At 59.6% G+C, this 14,008-nt stretch overlaps 1 pseudogene; it reads left to right on the top strand.

Annotated features, from left to right (window-relative positions):
- Positions 1-4,177: 4,177 nt before the first annotated feature.
- Positions 4,178-4,295, top strand: LOC128818483 (5S ribosomal RNA; annotated as a pseudogene).
- Positions 4,296-14,008: the final 9,713 nt, after the last annotated feature.

Below are 14,008 nucleotides of genomic sequence, written 5' to 3'. Positions count from 1 at the left end.
CGGATGGAAAATTTCCCCTCTTTGGCCCTGCCTCATTCCGCATTCACTAAAAGCAACATTTACAATTCTTCTGCCATTATGTCCTACCAGGGCCTCTGCGCCTCTTGGCACGACCTTGAGATGAGCTGAAAATTGGAAATTCGCTGCCGCAGCCGGGCTGGGAGAGCGGGGAAGGGACCGGCCCCGGCTCCGGCACTCCGGGCTGGGAGAGAGAGAAATGGAGAGAGAAAGAGAGGGAGAAAGGCGGAGAGAGAGAAAAAGGAAGAGAAAAAGAGAATTAAAAAAAAAAAAGGAGGAGGAGAGAAAGAGAATTTTAAAAAGGAGGAAGAGAGAAAGAAAGAAAGAGAGAGAAAAGGTGAGGAAAAAAGAGAGAAAGGGATGGAGGGAGAAAGAGATAAAAAGAGAGAGAAAGAAGGAGAGATAGAAAAAGAGATAAAGAGAAGAGAGAGAAAAAGGGAGAGAAAAAGAGAAAAAAGAAGAGAGAGAAAAATTGAGAGAAAAAAGAGAGAAAGGGATGGAGGGAGAAAGAAATAGAAAGAGAAAGAAAAACACAGGAAGAAAGAGAGAATGAGAAAGAGAGAGAAAAGAAAAGAAAAGAAAAGAAAAGAAAAGAAAAGAAAAGAAAAGAAAAGAAAAGAAAAGAAAAGAAAAGAAAAGAAAAGAAAAGAATCCTTAACTCTCTCGAAGTTCCCAGCAGGAAAAGGGGGCGATGTGTGCGGGAGGCGGGCGGAGGACAGAGATAAATGGATAAATGGATTAATGGGAGCGGGCTCGGTTCTGCTCCATTTCACAGCCCTTGCTCCCGGTGCTCCACGAGGTGTTTGCAGAGGAACTCCTTTATCTCATCCCAAATTCCCCTCCCAGCGCCGGGGCAGGTTTTGAGATGCCCCTTGAGCTCCGTGCCCTGGGGCCGGTGAGGAGTTTGGGGTGCTGCGGGATCCCTCCCACGGCCACATTTCCCATGGAAAACCCCTCATCCCTTCCAGGGACCTCTCCCACAGTCCCTCAGGGGATGGGCTGGCCCCAGGTCCACCCCAGAGCATTTCACTTCTTCTTCCCCGGCCCTTCCCTCCCTCCCAGCTGTACTCGAGCCGCTGTTGGAGGTTTTCTCCAAGATTCCCTCATTTTTGGGGCATCCTTATGATCAGGTTCAGGCTGAGCTCTGGGAGTTGTGGGGAGGGCCCAACAATTCAAAAATTATTGATTTTATCTGGCTGTGGGAGAGGAGGGCTTTCAGAAGTTATTGATTTTATCTGGCTGTGAGGGGGGAGAGCTCCCAAAACAGGAGAAGGGGCTGGGTGGGTTCTGCTCCCACACCCCTCAACACTGATGCACCTCCAGCACCTGCAGTCAGGCATTCCTGATTTATTCCACAATTCTCACCCCAATGAGCAAAATGAGACACTGGGCAGGGGCTGTCCATGAGGGACAGGGCAGGGTGTGAGGAGGGAGCCTGGCACTGCTGGGGGAGCAAAACCAGCCTGGTGCCAAATCCCAGCTCCTCAGGTTCCATCCATATCTCGGCCAGGTCAGGGCTCAGCCTCTGCCAGGGCTGGGCTTGGCCCCTCCAGAGCTCAGCCAGGCTGGAGCTGTTCTGGAGCTATTCTGGAGCTGTGCCTGGAGCTGTGCCTGGAGCTGTCCAGGAGCTGTTCTGGAGCTGTGCCTGGAGCTGTCCAGGAGCTGTTCTGGAGCTGTGCCTGGAGCTGTCCAGGAGCTGTTCTGGAGCTGTTTTGGATCCATGGCTGCCTCATGGGTTCCTGCACCTTCCTCTGGCAGGAAAAGCTGTCACACTGCCCTCCCCCAGTGCCCTCACTGGTGACTTCTGAACCGCTGCTGTTCTCTCCTCATTCACAGAAAACCCTTCCCTTGCACCTCGGCTTCTGAGGGAAATGGAAATCGCTTTCCCCTTGTTCCCTTCCAGCCCTTCCCTCTCCCCGATTGTGTCCAGCCATGCCTCCCTCTCCCTTTCCTCCTGCCTAAATTCCTGCCCAATCCCTGTCCTTGCCCAAATCCCTGCCCTTGCCCAAATCCCTGCCCAGATCCCTGCCCCTGCCCAGATCCCAACCCAAATCCCTGCCTAAATCCCTGACCCAATCCCAGCCCAAATCCTTTCTCCATCCCAAATCCTTGCCCTTGCCCAAAGTCCTGCCCCAGTCCCTGCCCAAATCCCTGCCCAAATCCCACCCCAAATCCCAGCCCAAATCCCTGCCCCATCCCAAATCCCTGCCCCAGCCCAAATCCTTGCCCTTGCCCAAATCCCAGCCCAAACCGCTCTCCCAGTCCCTGCCCAATCCCTGCCCCAGTCCCTGCCCCAGTCCCTGCCTGTCCCGGGCTGGCCCGGGTCAGGTGCTGCCCCCGGGCCGTTCCCTGGAGCGCGGCCGTTGCCGTCGGTGCAGAGCGCTCTAATTGAATCACGGCCGGCCGCGATTCCAGCGCTTGTCTGCCCAGCACGCGGCCCCGCTCCTGATTAATTCACGGAGCGTCACAAGCGCTGTTCTGCCTTGTTTGTCACCGCTGCCATCGCGTCCCGCGCCTGTCCCCGTGCTCCAGCGGCTGGGAGAACTCCCGGGATGGGGGCACCAGGCTGCTCCCAAACCCCTGGATGGGGATGGGGGCACCAGGCTGCTCCCAAACCCCTGGATGGGGATGGGGGCACCAGGCTGCTCCCTGGGATGGGGATGGGGTTGGGGACACCAGACTGCTCCCAAACCCCGGGGATGAGGATGGGGACACCAGGCTGCACCCAAATCCCCGGGATGGGGTTGGGGATGGGGATGGGGATGGGGACGGGGATGGGGATGGGAGCACCAGGCTGCACCCAAACACCCTGGGATGGAGATGGGGGCACCAGGCTGAACCCAAACCCCCTGGGATGAGGTTGGGAATGGGGATAGGGGCACCAAGGTGCACCCAAATCCCTGGGATGGGGACTGGGATGGGGCTGGAGATGGGAATGGGGATGGGGATGGGGTCACCAGGCTGAACCCAAACCCCCTGGGATGGGGATGGGAGCACCAGGCTGCACCCAAACCATCCGGGATGGGGATACCAAGCTGTACCCGACCCACCCCAGATGGGAATGGGGGCACCAAGGTGCACCCAAAGCCCCTGGGATAGGGATGGGGATGGGAATGGGGACAGCAGGCTGCTTCCAAACCCCGGGGATGGGGATGGGGATTGGGGCACCAGGCTGCACCCAAACCCTGGGGATGGGGATGGGAATGGGGGCACCAAGGTGCACCCAAACCCCTGAGACATCCACTGAAAATCCAGCGGCTCTGGCTGTGCCCCAGCTCCCTGCTGGGGAAAAATTGGTGGCTTTTTGTAGGAATCACTGCTGGGGAGCTCCTCCTAGTAAAACAGGGATAAACTTCCTAAAACAGGAGTCCCAGGGATCTGTGGGAATTCTGTCCGTGTCCACTGTGCTGGGCTGGGAAACTGGGCAACCCCTTTGGGTCTGAATTCCTCCTTTAACACACAGGGATGGGAATCTGGGGAACCCTTGAATTCCTCCTGTATCAGTCCAGGATGGGAATCTGCAGAACCCCTTTGGGTTTGGATCTGACTTCCTCCTCCATCAAAGAGGGCTGGGAATCTGGGCTGGGAATTTGCAGAACCCCTTTGGGTCTGAATTCCTCCTCTATCAAACAGGGATGGGAATCCAGGGTGGAAATCTCTGGAGCCCCTTTGGGTCTGAATTTCTCCTGTCAAATAGGGATGGGAATCTGTGGAACCCCTTTGGATCTGAATTCCTGCTCTATCAAACAGGGATGGGAATCTCTGGATTTGGATCTGAATTCCTCCTCTGTCAAACAGGGATCAGCAGCGCTCCCAGCTGCAGGGTGAGGGGCACGGATGGAGCTCATCGTTCACTGGGAGGTTCCTCCTGCAGGTTCTGTGTTTAGGAGTTGGAAAAGCACAGGAAAATATTCCCTCACCAAGCAGAGGGAGCTGGAAAACGAGGGTGTAACTTCAGGGAGTATCTTGGAATGGTTGGGGTCACTGTGTGGGGAATTACTGTGTGGAATCACACAGCAGGGAGGGAATGGGTTAATTTACTTGGGGACAGGAGGTGTGGGATCAATCGGCAGGGGAGGGGATGGGAGGGGATGGGATGGGAGGGGAGGGGAGGGGATGGGATGGGATGGGATGGGATGGGATGGGATGGGATGGGATGGGATGGGATGGGACCACCCTGAGAACGCCCGATCTCATCTGATCTCGGAAGCGAAGCAGTGTCGGGCCCGGTTAGTATTGGATGGGAGACCACCTGGGAGTACCGGGTGCTGTAGGCTACAGGTGCGAGCTGCCGGTGCTGTTCTTGGTGTTCAGTCCAGAGCAGGTTTGAGCAGGTCAAAAGAAAAGGAAAAGTCACAGTCCAGGGAACTTCTTTGCCTCAGCAAGCTAAAACTAACTAAAAAGCAAAGTAGAGCTCTGTCTCGCTGTCTGTCCATCTGCAGACAGCACAGTCCAGGTGCAGGAATGTGGAGGAGTGAGTGCAGTTTCTGAAAACAAACTCCACGTTTCTTCTCCCCCCCTTCACTCCTGGAACAAGTCTTAAAGGTGCAAAACTTATTATTCAGCATAAACAGAACAGACAATTGGGGATAAAAGCATCATACAGTCAACCTAGGACATGGATGGGATGGGACGGGACGGGACGGGACGGGACGGGACGGGACGGGATGGGATGGGATGGGATGGGATGGGATGGGATGGGATGGGTGACCTGCTGTCCCCAGGAAAGCGGGGACGAGCTCTGGATTTTCCATGAGGGCCGTGAGGCTGGGCTGAGAAAAGGGGGATGGAAAAGTAGCAGGAGGAGGATGGAGGGGGGAACCGGAGCTGCAGCCGCTTGGATTTCAGGCCTCTTGGGGAAAACCGGAGCCCTGAATACTTTCCCAGGCTGTGAGAAGGAGCCGCAGCTGCCTCCCCCCAGCCGGGACTGAAGCGGTGCCAAAGCCGCGGCGTTCCCGGTGAAATCGGGAGCTGGGGACGCTTCCAGGCGGGCTCTCCCTGGCTGGAGCAGAAAGATGAGACCCTCCCCGGCAGCAGCTGCTCCCCACATTGCCCAGCTCGGGAAAGCAGCGGCGGGAGCCCCTGGCGAGCTGTCAGCGCCCTTAAAGGAGCTGACAGGGGGGAGGCGCGGGCTGTAAGCGCAGGTGTGAGCGGGGAATTATCGCCTTCCCCGCAGCCCGGGCGGCTCCACATCCTCCTCATCCTCGGGGGACGGGCGTCGGTCCGGGAATGGGAGAGGAAGCAGCTCCCGAGGGGCGGGATCGCGCCTGGCTGGGCGCCCCGTGTCCTCCAAGGGGCTGAAACCACCCAGCTCGGAAAGGAACCCAGAGAGTTCCCGTTTCAGGGAACTGTTCCCATTCCCTTTCCCAGCCCAGATTTCCCTGTGTTGGACAGGAATTTCTTTTTGCCAGCCCAAATTTCCCTGTGCTGGACAGGAATTTCGCTGTGGGAAGGAGCTTTTCTGTGTGTCACCTGTGCAGAGCTTCAACAGCACAGGGCGGGAGAGGGGGAATCCCAGGATTTACCTGGGCTCCAGGGACCCTCACAAGGGGTTAAACCCCAGGAATGGGGGGGCTGAGGCTGTTCCAGGGACCCCTCACAAGGGGTTAAGCCCCTGGAACGGGGGGCTGATGGTGCTCCAGGGACCCCCACAAAGGGGGTAAAGCACTGCCCAGGCTCCCCTCGCCCTGCCCAGGAGCTGAGCTTGGGTTTCACAGCAGCTCTGGCTGCAAAACCCCTGACTGACGGTTCAGGGGAAACACCAGGCCCAGGAGGGATCACGTTCCCAAGGGCTGACGCCCAACCCCATCCCATCCCATCCCATCCCATCCCATCCCTGCTGACCCGATCCTCCCCCACCAGCCCAGCAGCAAAGCTGGGCCCAGTTGGGCCTGGCCCAGTGGTTTCCAGCCAGGGGTGGAGGTGAAAGGGGACCGGGTGGGGCAGCATCTCCTGGGGGCTCGGCCATCACTCCCGGGTGGGTGATTTGGGGGAGCAGCAGCTCGGGGGGAGGTTTGGGGTTGTGGAGCAGCTGTGGCTGCCCCCGGAGCCCTGGCAGTGGCCAAGGCCAGGCTGGAGGGGGCTGGAGCAGCCTGGGACAGGGGAAGGTGCCCCTGCCACGGCACTGGAGGGGCTCTGAGGTTCCTCCATCCCAACCCTTCCATGGTGCTGTGATTTGTGAATCCTTCTGAGGCCTCAGGTTTTGGCTTTTCTGTTTGTCACATTCTGTGCTGCTTTAGTGTGTGGGTCTGGGCTTCGTATTATGGGATGGAGAGCTCTCTGCACAGAGCAGGGAGACAAAACAATTCCTTCTTCAGCTGGGGACCAAGGACAAATGATCCAAACCTCAGGCCCAAGAGCACAAACGACGTGGGCTGGAGAGAGAAAAACAAGCAGGATGGGACTGCATGGGCTAAAGCTGGAATGGGACAATGAACTCCAGTGTGCAAATGGAGCAGAGCTTCTAAAAGTGAGAGACCCCTGACCAGGTGTCCATTTGGTGACCATTTTTGGTTCATCTTGGGTTCATTTTGTGCCATTTTGGTTCATCTTGGGTTCATTTTGTGTCATTTTGGTTCATCTGGGTTTATTTTGTGTCATTTTTGTTCATCTTGGGTTCATTTTGTGACCATTTTGGGTTGTGCTGCCTGAGGTGGATCTCTTAAAACCTCTTAATAAATACCTTCAATCACCTCTCACCACACGTGGCAGCACATTTGGGGTGCCTCAGCTGCCCTCCCACTGCACCCCAGTGCCATCCCAGTGCCCATAGGGGCAGCAGCTCCACGGTGGGGAGTCTGGCAAAACCCTTCTTGGCCAATGGAGCTGCAGAGCTGCAGTTGTGCAAGCCCTGGCAGGCACCGGCAGGGGAGTTCACTGCTGGATGGAGCAGACGGGGCTGGCACAGCTCCTGGGCGCCACCATCCCCTCCTGGGCACAGCCAAACCAGCCCGGGTGGGCTTTGGCCATCGCTGATGTGCGACCCCCCGAGCCCAGGGCAGAGCTGCCGAGGAAGAGGAGCCCGGGGGCAGCTCCGAGCCTTCCTGCGGGTCTCTCCCTCTGCCTGCATCCAGCTGGAGCTGCCTCCATCCCTCCCTCCCTCCCTCCCTCCTCCTCTGAGCATTCCCTGGCTGGAGGCACCAGCAGAGAGCCAGGGCTGAGAAAACAGGGCCCGCAGCTGGATTTTGGGCAGCTGGAGGGGGGAACACCGCGGTTATTCCGTGACCCAGCCCGGCTGGGGCGTCCCCTCTGGCCGATGGAGCGGTCGCGCCTTGGTCCCAGCGCCGGGATCGGTGTGCGGGGAGCGCCCCGTTCTCCTCCTCGGGAGCCGGCGCTGCCCGGACCCGCGGCAAGCGGAGGGTTAAGGGCAGCACGGGCTCCTTCCCCCCTCTTTCCCCTGGAGAAGGAGCCCCGGGCCGAGGCAGCGCTCCCCAGCCGGGGCTGATGTCACCGGGCACAGCTGTCCCCGCGCATCGCCTGCCAGCCGGGCTCGGGGCCAGCCGGGCTCGGGGCCAGCCGGGCTCGGGGCCAGCCGGGGGCCGCATTCCTGGGCCACGGGCGTCACCGCCTTTCCCCACGGACCCAGGGTGGGGTCTGCGCCCCGCTCCGGCACCTCCGCTCCCGCAGCTGCTCCAGACCCCGAGGGTCTGTCCGGGGGCACAGCGAGGCGAGGACTGAGGTGGCACCGGCGCGTGGAGATGTCACCCCCGGCTTTCCAGCTCCTCTCAGAGCTCCCATCCCACCACTTCCCCGAGGAATGGGAATCCCACTTGTCTCCCTGTTGATTGCGGAGCCTTCAGGCCCTTCCCAGGCTCGCTCCCGGTGCTGTGCCTCAGCCTCCCCATCCCCGCAGGGATCCAGCACCGCCCTGCCTGGGGAGGGATTCCCGCGGGAGGGGTTTGGGATCCCCCTGGGAACACCTCTGGGTGCCTCCACCGCACCCACCCTGAGCCTCCAGCGCGGCCCCCGAGGACTGGGCTGCACACCTGGAGCTCGGGGGATTTGGGACCCAGCGAGTCTCTCCGGGAGCCCAAAATGCCATTATCCCTGTTCCCTGCAAGGCCCCGGGTTCCACCGTGTGCTTTTCCCCGGGCACCCGGCTGGAGTCGCCCTTCCCTGCGCTATCGGCCCTCCCTGGGCCGCGCATGTGGCACTGGAGGGGCGGCAGACTGGTCCCAGTTTGCCACCCCAGCACGGTCCGGTTTGGCCGTGCAGAGGGCATGGCTTACCCTGCTCCGCGCTTCTTCCTTTCCTTTCCTTTCCTTTCCTTTCCTTTCCTTTCCTTTCCTTTCCTTTCCTTTCCTTTCCTTTCCTTTCCTTTCCTTTCCTTTCCTTTCCTTTCCTTTCCCTTTCCCTTTCCCTTTCCCTTTCCCTTTCCCTTTCCCTTTCCCTTTCCCTTTCCCTTTCCCTTTCCCTTTCCCTTTCCCTTTTCCTTTTCCTTTTCCTTTTCCTTTTCCTTTTCCCTCCCGGCTGCTCCTGCCCGGCTCCAGCAGCGTTCCCGGTTTTTGGGGTGCCCCGTTCCCCCCGAGCCGGGGGAAGGCGCGGGCAGGGCTGGTCTCACGTGGATTGAATGTTCCGGACGGCACCGGGAGCCGGAGCGGGGAGAATCGATTGTCCCCGGCAGCTCTGCCCGCCTGGCACTGCGGCACGGCCGCCCAAATGTCAGCGTTGTGATCTCGGATCTGCCAGCACGGCTCGGGGCGGGGGCACGAAACCCAAGGGTGGCGTGGAGGGGGAAAATCCCCCCCCCCCAAAAAAAAAACAAGGGCAGAGCGGGGCTGCCGCTGGGAGGATGCGGATAATCGGCCCCGGGGGGGAATATCGGCGGGAGGGAGCGCAGCGTTCCGGGCGCTGTGTACGCGCAGATCCCTTATCGCTGAGGGATGGAAAGCAGCAGCTGAGATGGAAGCGCTGATACATTTTAAACAGCCGAGCCGGGCTGCGGAGGGAGGGAGGGAGGGCTGGGGGTGCGGGGGAGGGGAGGTCTCTGCGCTGCTGCTGAGCCTGGGGGCGCTGGGGTGTAGGGACGGGAGCAGATTTAGGGGATAACCCCCAGGAGCGGTACTGTGGGGGCACAGGGCCCAGCTGGGGTGAAAGGGCGCTGCCAGGGAAAAGCATCCGCGGGGATGAGGCTTGTGCTCCAGGAGCTGTGTGAGGATGAGGAGGATGAGGAGGATGAGGATGTGGCATTTGAGGGCACTGCTGTTTGAAGGATGGTGCCCGCCCCCGGGGACAAAGGGCTCGAGCTCCCCCTGCCCACCCCGGCCCAGCATCCAACCTTTGGATGTGCCAGGATCCATCCCTTTGGAAGGAGCAGGTTCCATCTCTTTGGATGGGCCAGGATCCAGATTTTGGATGGCTCTGCATGGATGGATCAGCTCTGACCCTCCGAGGTCCCACCCCATGGGACCCCGAGTGGTTCCGTGCCCCCTCCAGCCCCGGCCCCTCCCAGTCCCGGGACCAATCCGGCCACGGGTGGGGCCGGGGTCCAGGTGGGGGGGGGCAAAATTCCCTCCTGATCCCAAAATTCCCTCCTGATCCCAAAATTCCCTTCTGATTCCAAAATTCCCTTCTGATCCCAAATATTCTCTCCTGATCCCAAAGTCCTCTCCTAATCCCAAGGTTCCCTCCTAATCCCAAAATTCCCTCCTGTTCCCAAAATTCCCTCCTAACCCTGAAGTTCCCTCCTAATCCCAAAGTTCCCTCCTAATCCCAAAGTTCCCTCCTAATCCCAAGGTCCTCTCCTAATCCCAAAATTCCCTCCTAATCCCAAAATTCTCTCCTAATCCCAAATGCCAGCTCTGCGCCTCTGCCAGGCCCTCCTGCTCCTCCTGCCGAGCCGCGGCGGGCCCGGCAGCCCGCGGGGAGTGATTTTTGATTTATGATTTATGGCCGGGGGTTCCCCGCAGAGCCGGGGCCGGGGCCGCCCTGCCCTGGTTCCGCTCCGGGCCGGGCTGGCCCCGGCTTTAGGCGGCTCCGGCCCGGCCCCGCGGGGGCAGCGGGAGCCGCTGCTCCGGTTTCCCCTCGCCCTGCAGAGCCGCGCCCTCCCGCCGGAGCATCCCCGGCTCCGGGGGTCGGGAGACGCCCCGAGCCCGGCAGGAAGGGCTCCGGGGGCGCTTCCCGGTGGGAAGGAGGGCGCTCGCTCCGCAGCGGCGCACCCCGAGCTTCGGTTGGTAAAAGATTCGGGGGGTGCTTGAGGGGCTCCGTGCCTCCCAGCCCTTCATCTCCAGGGCTTTTCCCGGCCCTGAGGTGGGGTCACGTCTCCGTGCCGCTCTGCCGTGTCAGCCTGGGGGATGTGAATCCCCGCTTTATTTGTTTTAGCTGGAGGCTGACATCCCGCCGCATTCTCATGACTCCAGGACCCGCGGCTTTAACAAAAATGTTAAATATTAGGAGCCTCTCGGTGATTTTGCAGCATTTTTGGAGGGGAAGGGGAGTGCTCTTAAACCCCCGGTTTGTTTGTGGAGCGGGGACGACGCCCTCAAACCCTCTCCTCTTTCTCGCTGTCGCTGTTTCTTTCCCGGCTTCCTCCCACCCTCCCTGTGGGAAAATCCGGCTCCAGAGCTGAACCCTGCGGCTCTTCCCCTTCTTGAACCCTCCCGGCCCCGCGGCACCTCCTCCTGCAGCCCTGGTGCCATCAGCTCCCGGCCGAGCCCCCGGAGGAGCCATCCCGGCCTGGCAGCCCGGCGGGATCCGCTGCTTGTCCCGCTTTTCCCGCTTCTCCCGTTTTTCCCCGGCTTTCCCTGGGTTTTCCCCGGTTTTTTCCTTTTTTTTTTTTTTTTTTTTTTTTTTTTCATTTTTTCCCCGCTTTTCCCGTTTTTTCCCCACTTTCCCCAGTTTTTTTCCCGTTTTTTTCTTCCCGTTTTTTCCCCCGCTTTTCCCGGTTTTCCCCCCACTTTTCCCGTTTTATATCCCGTTTTCCCATGGAGAGCGGGATAACGATCTCCATCTGCCGCTGCCTCCCGGTACCGCAAACTCCCCCTGCCCGCAGCCCCCGGGGATGCTCCGCTCCCCCAAAGCCCCCGAGCGCCCCCGGGGCCGGGGAGGAGAAGCCCGGGCAGAAATGGGGAAAGGGAGAAATCAAAAAAGGCAGAAAGAGAGGAAAACCAGCCCGGGGGGGCTCTTCTGCCCCGGAAAGCCCCGGGATGACGCTCAGCGTTCCTGGCTCTGCCCGCGCCGCGTTTTTCCCTCTCCTGTCCCCACGCTCCCTCCCGCGGCTCGTTTCTCCTCATCATCCTTTTATTCGGGGGATGGAAAAACGGGAAGGCGCGGGCTGCTCCCAAAAATCCCTGCCAGGACTGCGAGGGGAGGAAGGGAGGGACGGGGGGATGTTTTCTGGGGGGTCTCACTCCGTGAGATCCGTGTGGGACATTCCCTTCATCCCGCAGCCTGTGGGATATTCCCTTTCCCGCATCCCAAACGGCCTCCCCTCCTGTGCCGGGAGATTTTCCAGCCTCTGCTTGGGAAATGAGGGGAAACCGCCGCCCCCGAGCCGGGAATTGTCCCCGTGGGGGGAGCGTGCCCCGCCAGGGCACCAGCACCGGGCACAGCCAGCCCGTGGGGTGCGGGGAACACGGGGAATCCCCGCCCCAGGACGCCGGATTTGGGATTTTTGGGAGGAAATCAGGCAGGCTGGGAGAAGAGGGAGCCCTGAAGGTCCCCCCAGAGCAGTTTGTGGGAAGGGGGGTTCAGGAGGCTGCAGCTGCAGGGGGGCACTGCTGGCACCAGAGGAGCTCTGCAGGGACCCCGACGTGTCCCAGAACGTGGAAAGCAAAAATTTCCCAGGAAAAAAAAAATCAGATTTGGTGCCAGCTTCCGAGCGGGTGCTCCTGCTGCCAGGGCAGGGATTTAGAGCTCATTTTTTACCCCTCAGGGGTCTCCTCTGCCCCCCCCTCCCAGAGCCAAAAGCCATCGGGGACACCCCCTGCCCCACTGGGGGTCCCTGCCCCATTGGGGACACCCCTGCCCCACTGGGGACCCCCCAGTCCCATCAGGGACACTCTTGTCCCACTGGGGACTCTCCTGCCCCATTGGGGACCCCCCTGCCCCATTGGGGACACCCCCTGCCCCATTGGGGGTCCCTGCCCCATTGGGGACACCCCCTGCCCCATTGGGGGTCCCTGCCCCATTGGGGACACCCCCCCCCTTTGTTTGGGGGGAGGTTTGGTTGTGGGGTTTTTTGTTTGTTTGTTTGTTTGTTTGGGTTTTTGATTTTTTTTTGTTGTTTTTGTTTTGTGGGGTTTTTTGTTTGTTTTGTGGGTTTTTTGTGGGTTTTCTCTTGGTTTTGTTTTTGTTTTCTTTTCTTTTGTGTTTTGTTGTGGCTTGGTTTTTTGGGTGTTCTTTGGTTTCTTGGGGTTTTTTTGGTTGCTGTTGTTGCAGTTGTTGGGTTTTTTTTTTTGTGGGTTTGGTTTGGTTTGCTTTTCAGGGTTTTAAAAAGTTTTTAGATTGCCCAGGAAGCAGAATCCTCCCTGCTCAGTGCCAGGGCAGCAGGGGCTGATCCCGAGCTGCTCTCCTGGGCAGAGCCTCCTCCTCTTCCTCTCCCAGCTCATCCCACACGGATTCCCAGTTCATCTGCCACTTATCCAGGGAAAACCTGCCATTTGTCCAGGGAAAATCTGCCACTTACCCAGGGAAATTCTGCCATTTATCCAGGGAAATTCTGCCATTTATCCAGGGAAATTCTGCCACTTCCCAGCCAGAGCCTGGCTCATCCTCCTGCCCTGCTCCCGGCTCCAGGATGTGCCCGGGATTGCCGAGAGCCAGGGGATGGGATTGCAGCTCCACCGGGCACTCCAGACCTGGCACTGCTCATTTCTGGGGTCACGCAGAGCCCCCGAGCCCTCCCAGGCCCCTTTTCCCCACCCCAGGGAAGCAGGAGGCTCCTCCCTGTCCCCGCACCTTCCCGGGCGTTTATCAGCTTGGAAAAGCCAAGGTTTAAATGGCATTAGGGGCCTGATTTGGAGCCACAAAAGCCATGAAATTCCGAGTTAAGGCTCAAAAATCCACTTGACACTCCGGCCCGGAGGCGTGAAAGGCGCTGGGGGCCGGGGCTGGCCCGGCAGTGGGGCCGGGAAGGGCCGGGGGTGGCGTTTGGGGCGGCTCTGAAGGGGCTTGTCCCAAACTGGAGGTGCCCGGGCTGGAGGGGACAGCGCTGTGGCCCCACCTGGGTGATGGTTTGGGGACAATCCCGGCAGTCAGGGCAGGGCTCTCTCCTTCCTGCCGGGGTTTGGGGTGGGTTTGGGGCTCTCTCCTGCCTGCTGAAGATTTGGGGTGTTCTCTTTCCAGTGGTTTGGGGTGGATTTGAGGTGGGTTTGGGGCGGGTTTGGGGCTCTCTCTCCTCCCTGCCAGGGTTTGGGGTGGGTTTGGGGTTCTCTCCTCCTTGCTGGGGTTTTAGGGTGGATTTGAGGTGGGTTTGGGGCTCTCTCTCCTCCCTGCTGGAGTTTGGGGTGGGTTTGGGGCAGAGCTGGGCTCCCTCGTGCCCTCCCAGCAGGCAGTACCCAGATTTGGAGTAGCAGCGATGAGGACAGGGGGAATGGTTGAAGCTGAAAGGGCACAGGGTGGGATGGGATTTTGGGCAGGAATTGTTCCCTGTGAGGGTGGGCAGGTCCTGGCTCAGGGTGCCCAGAGCAGCTGGGGCTGCCCCTGGAGCCCTGGCAGGGCCCAGGGCCAGGTTGGACAGGGCTTGGAGCACCTGGGACAGGGGAAGGTGTCCCTGCCATGGCAGGGGTGGCACTGGGTGGGCTCTGAGGTCCCTTCCCACCCAAACCATCCTGGGATTCTGGACGAGGCCCCTCGTTTTCCTGCCGCTCCCTCCCCAAGCAGGGGAACATCGTTTCAGCACAAAACGTAAAGCTGGGTTGATTTTATTTAAAGGTCCCCACTGCCAACTCCGGCTCTTTATCTGACAGCAACCCGGAGAAACAATTCATAAAAGCAATGCAAAGAGGCTTGAAAATTAATTTATTGCACGTTTTTCTAGCTGAGCCAGGAT

Source organism: Vidua macroura, chromosome 23 (assembly GCF_024509145.1).
Source record: "Vidua macroura isolate BioBank_ID:100142 chromosome 23, ASM2450914v1, whole genome shotgun sequence".
Taxonomy (NCBI): domain Eukaryota; kingdom Metazoa; phylum Chordata; class Aves; order Passeriformes; family Viduidae; genus Vidua; species Vidua macroura.
Note: the sequence above shows the minus strand (reverse complement) of the source record. Positions and strands in the feature narration are given on the sequence as shown.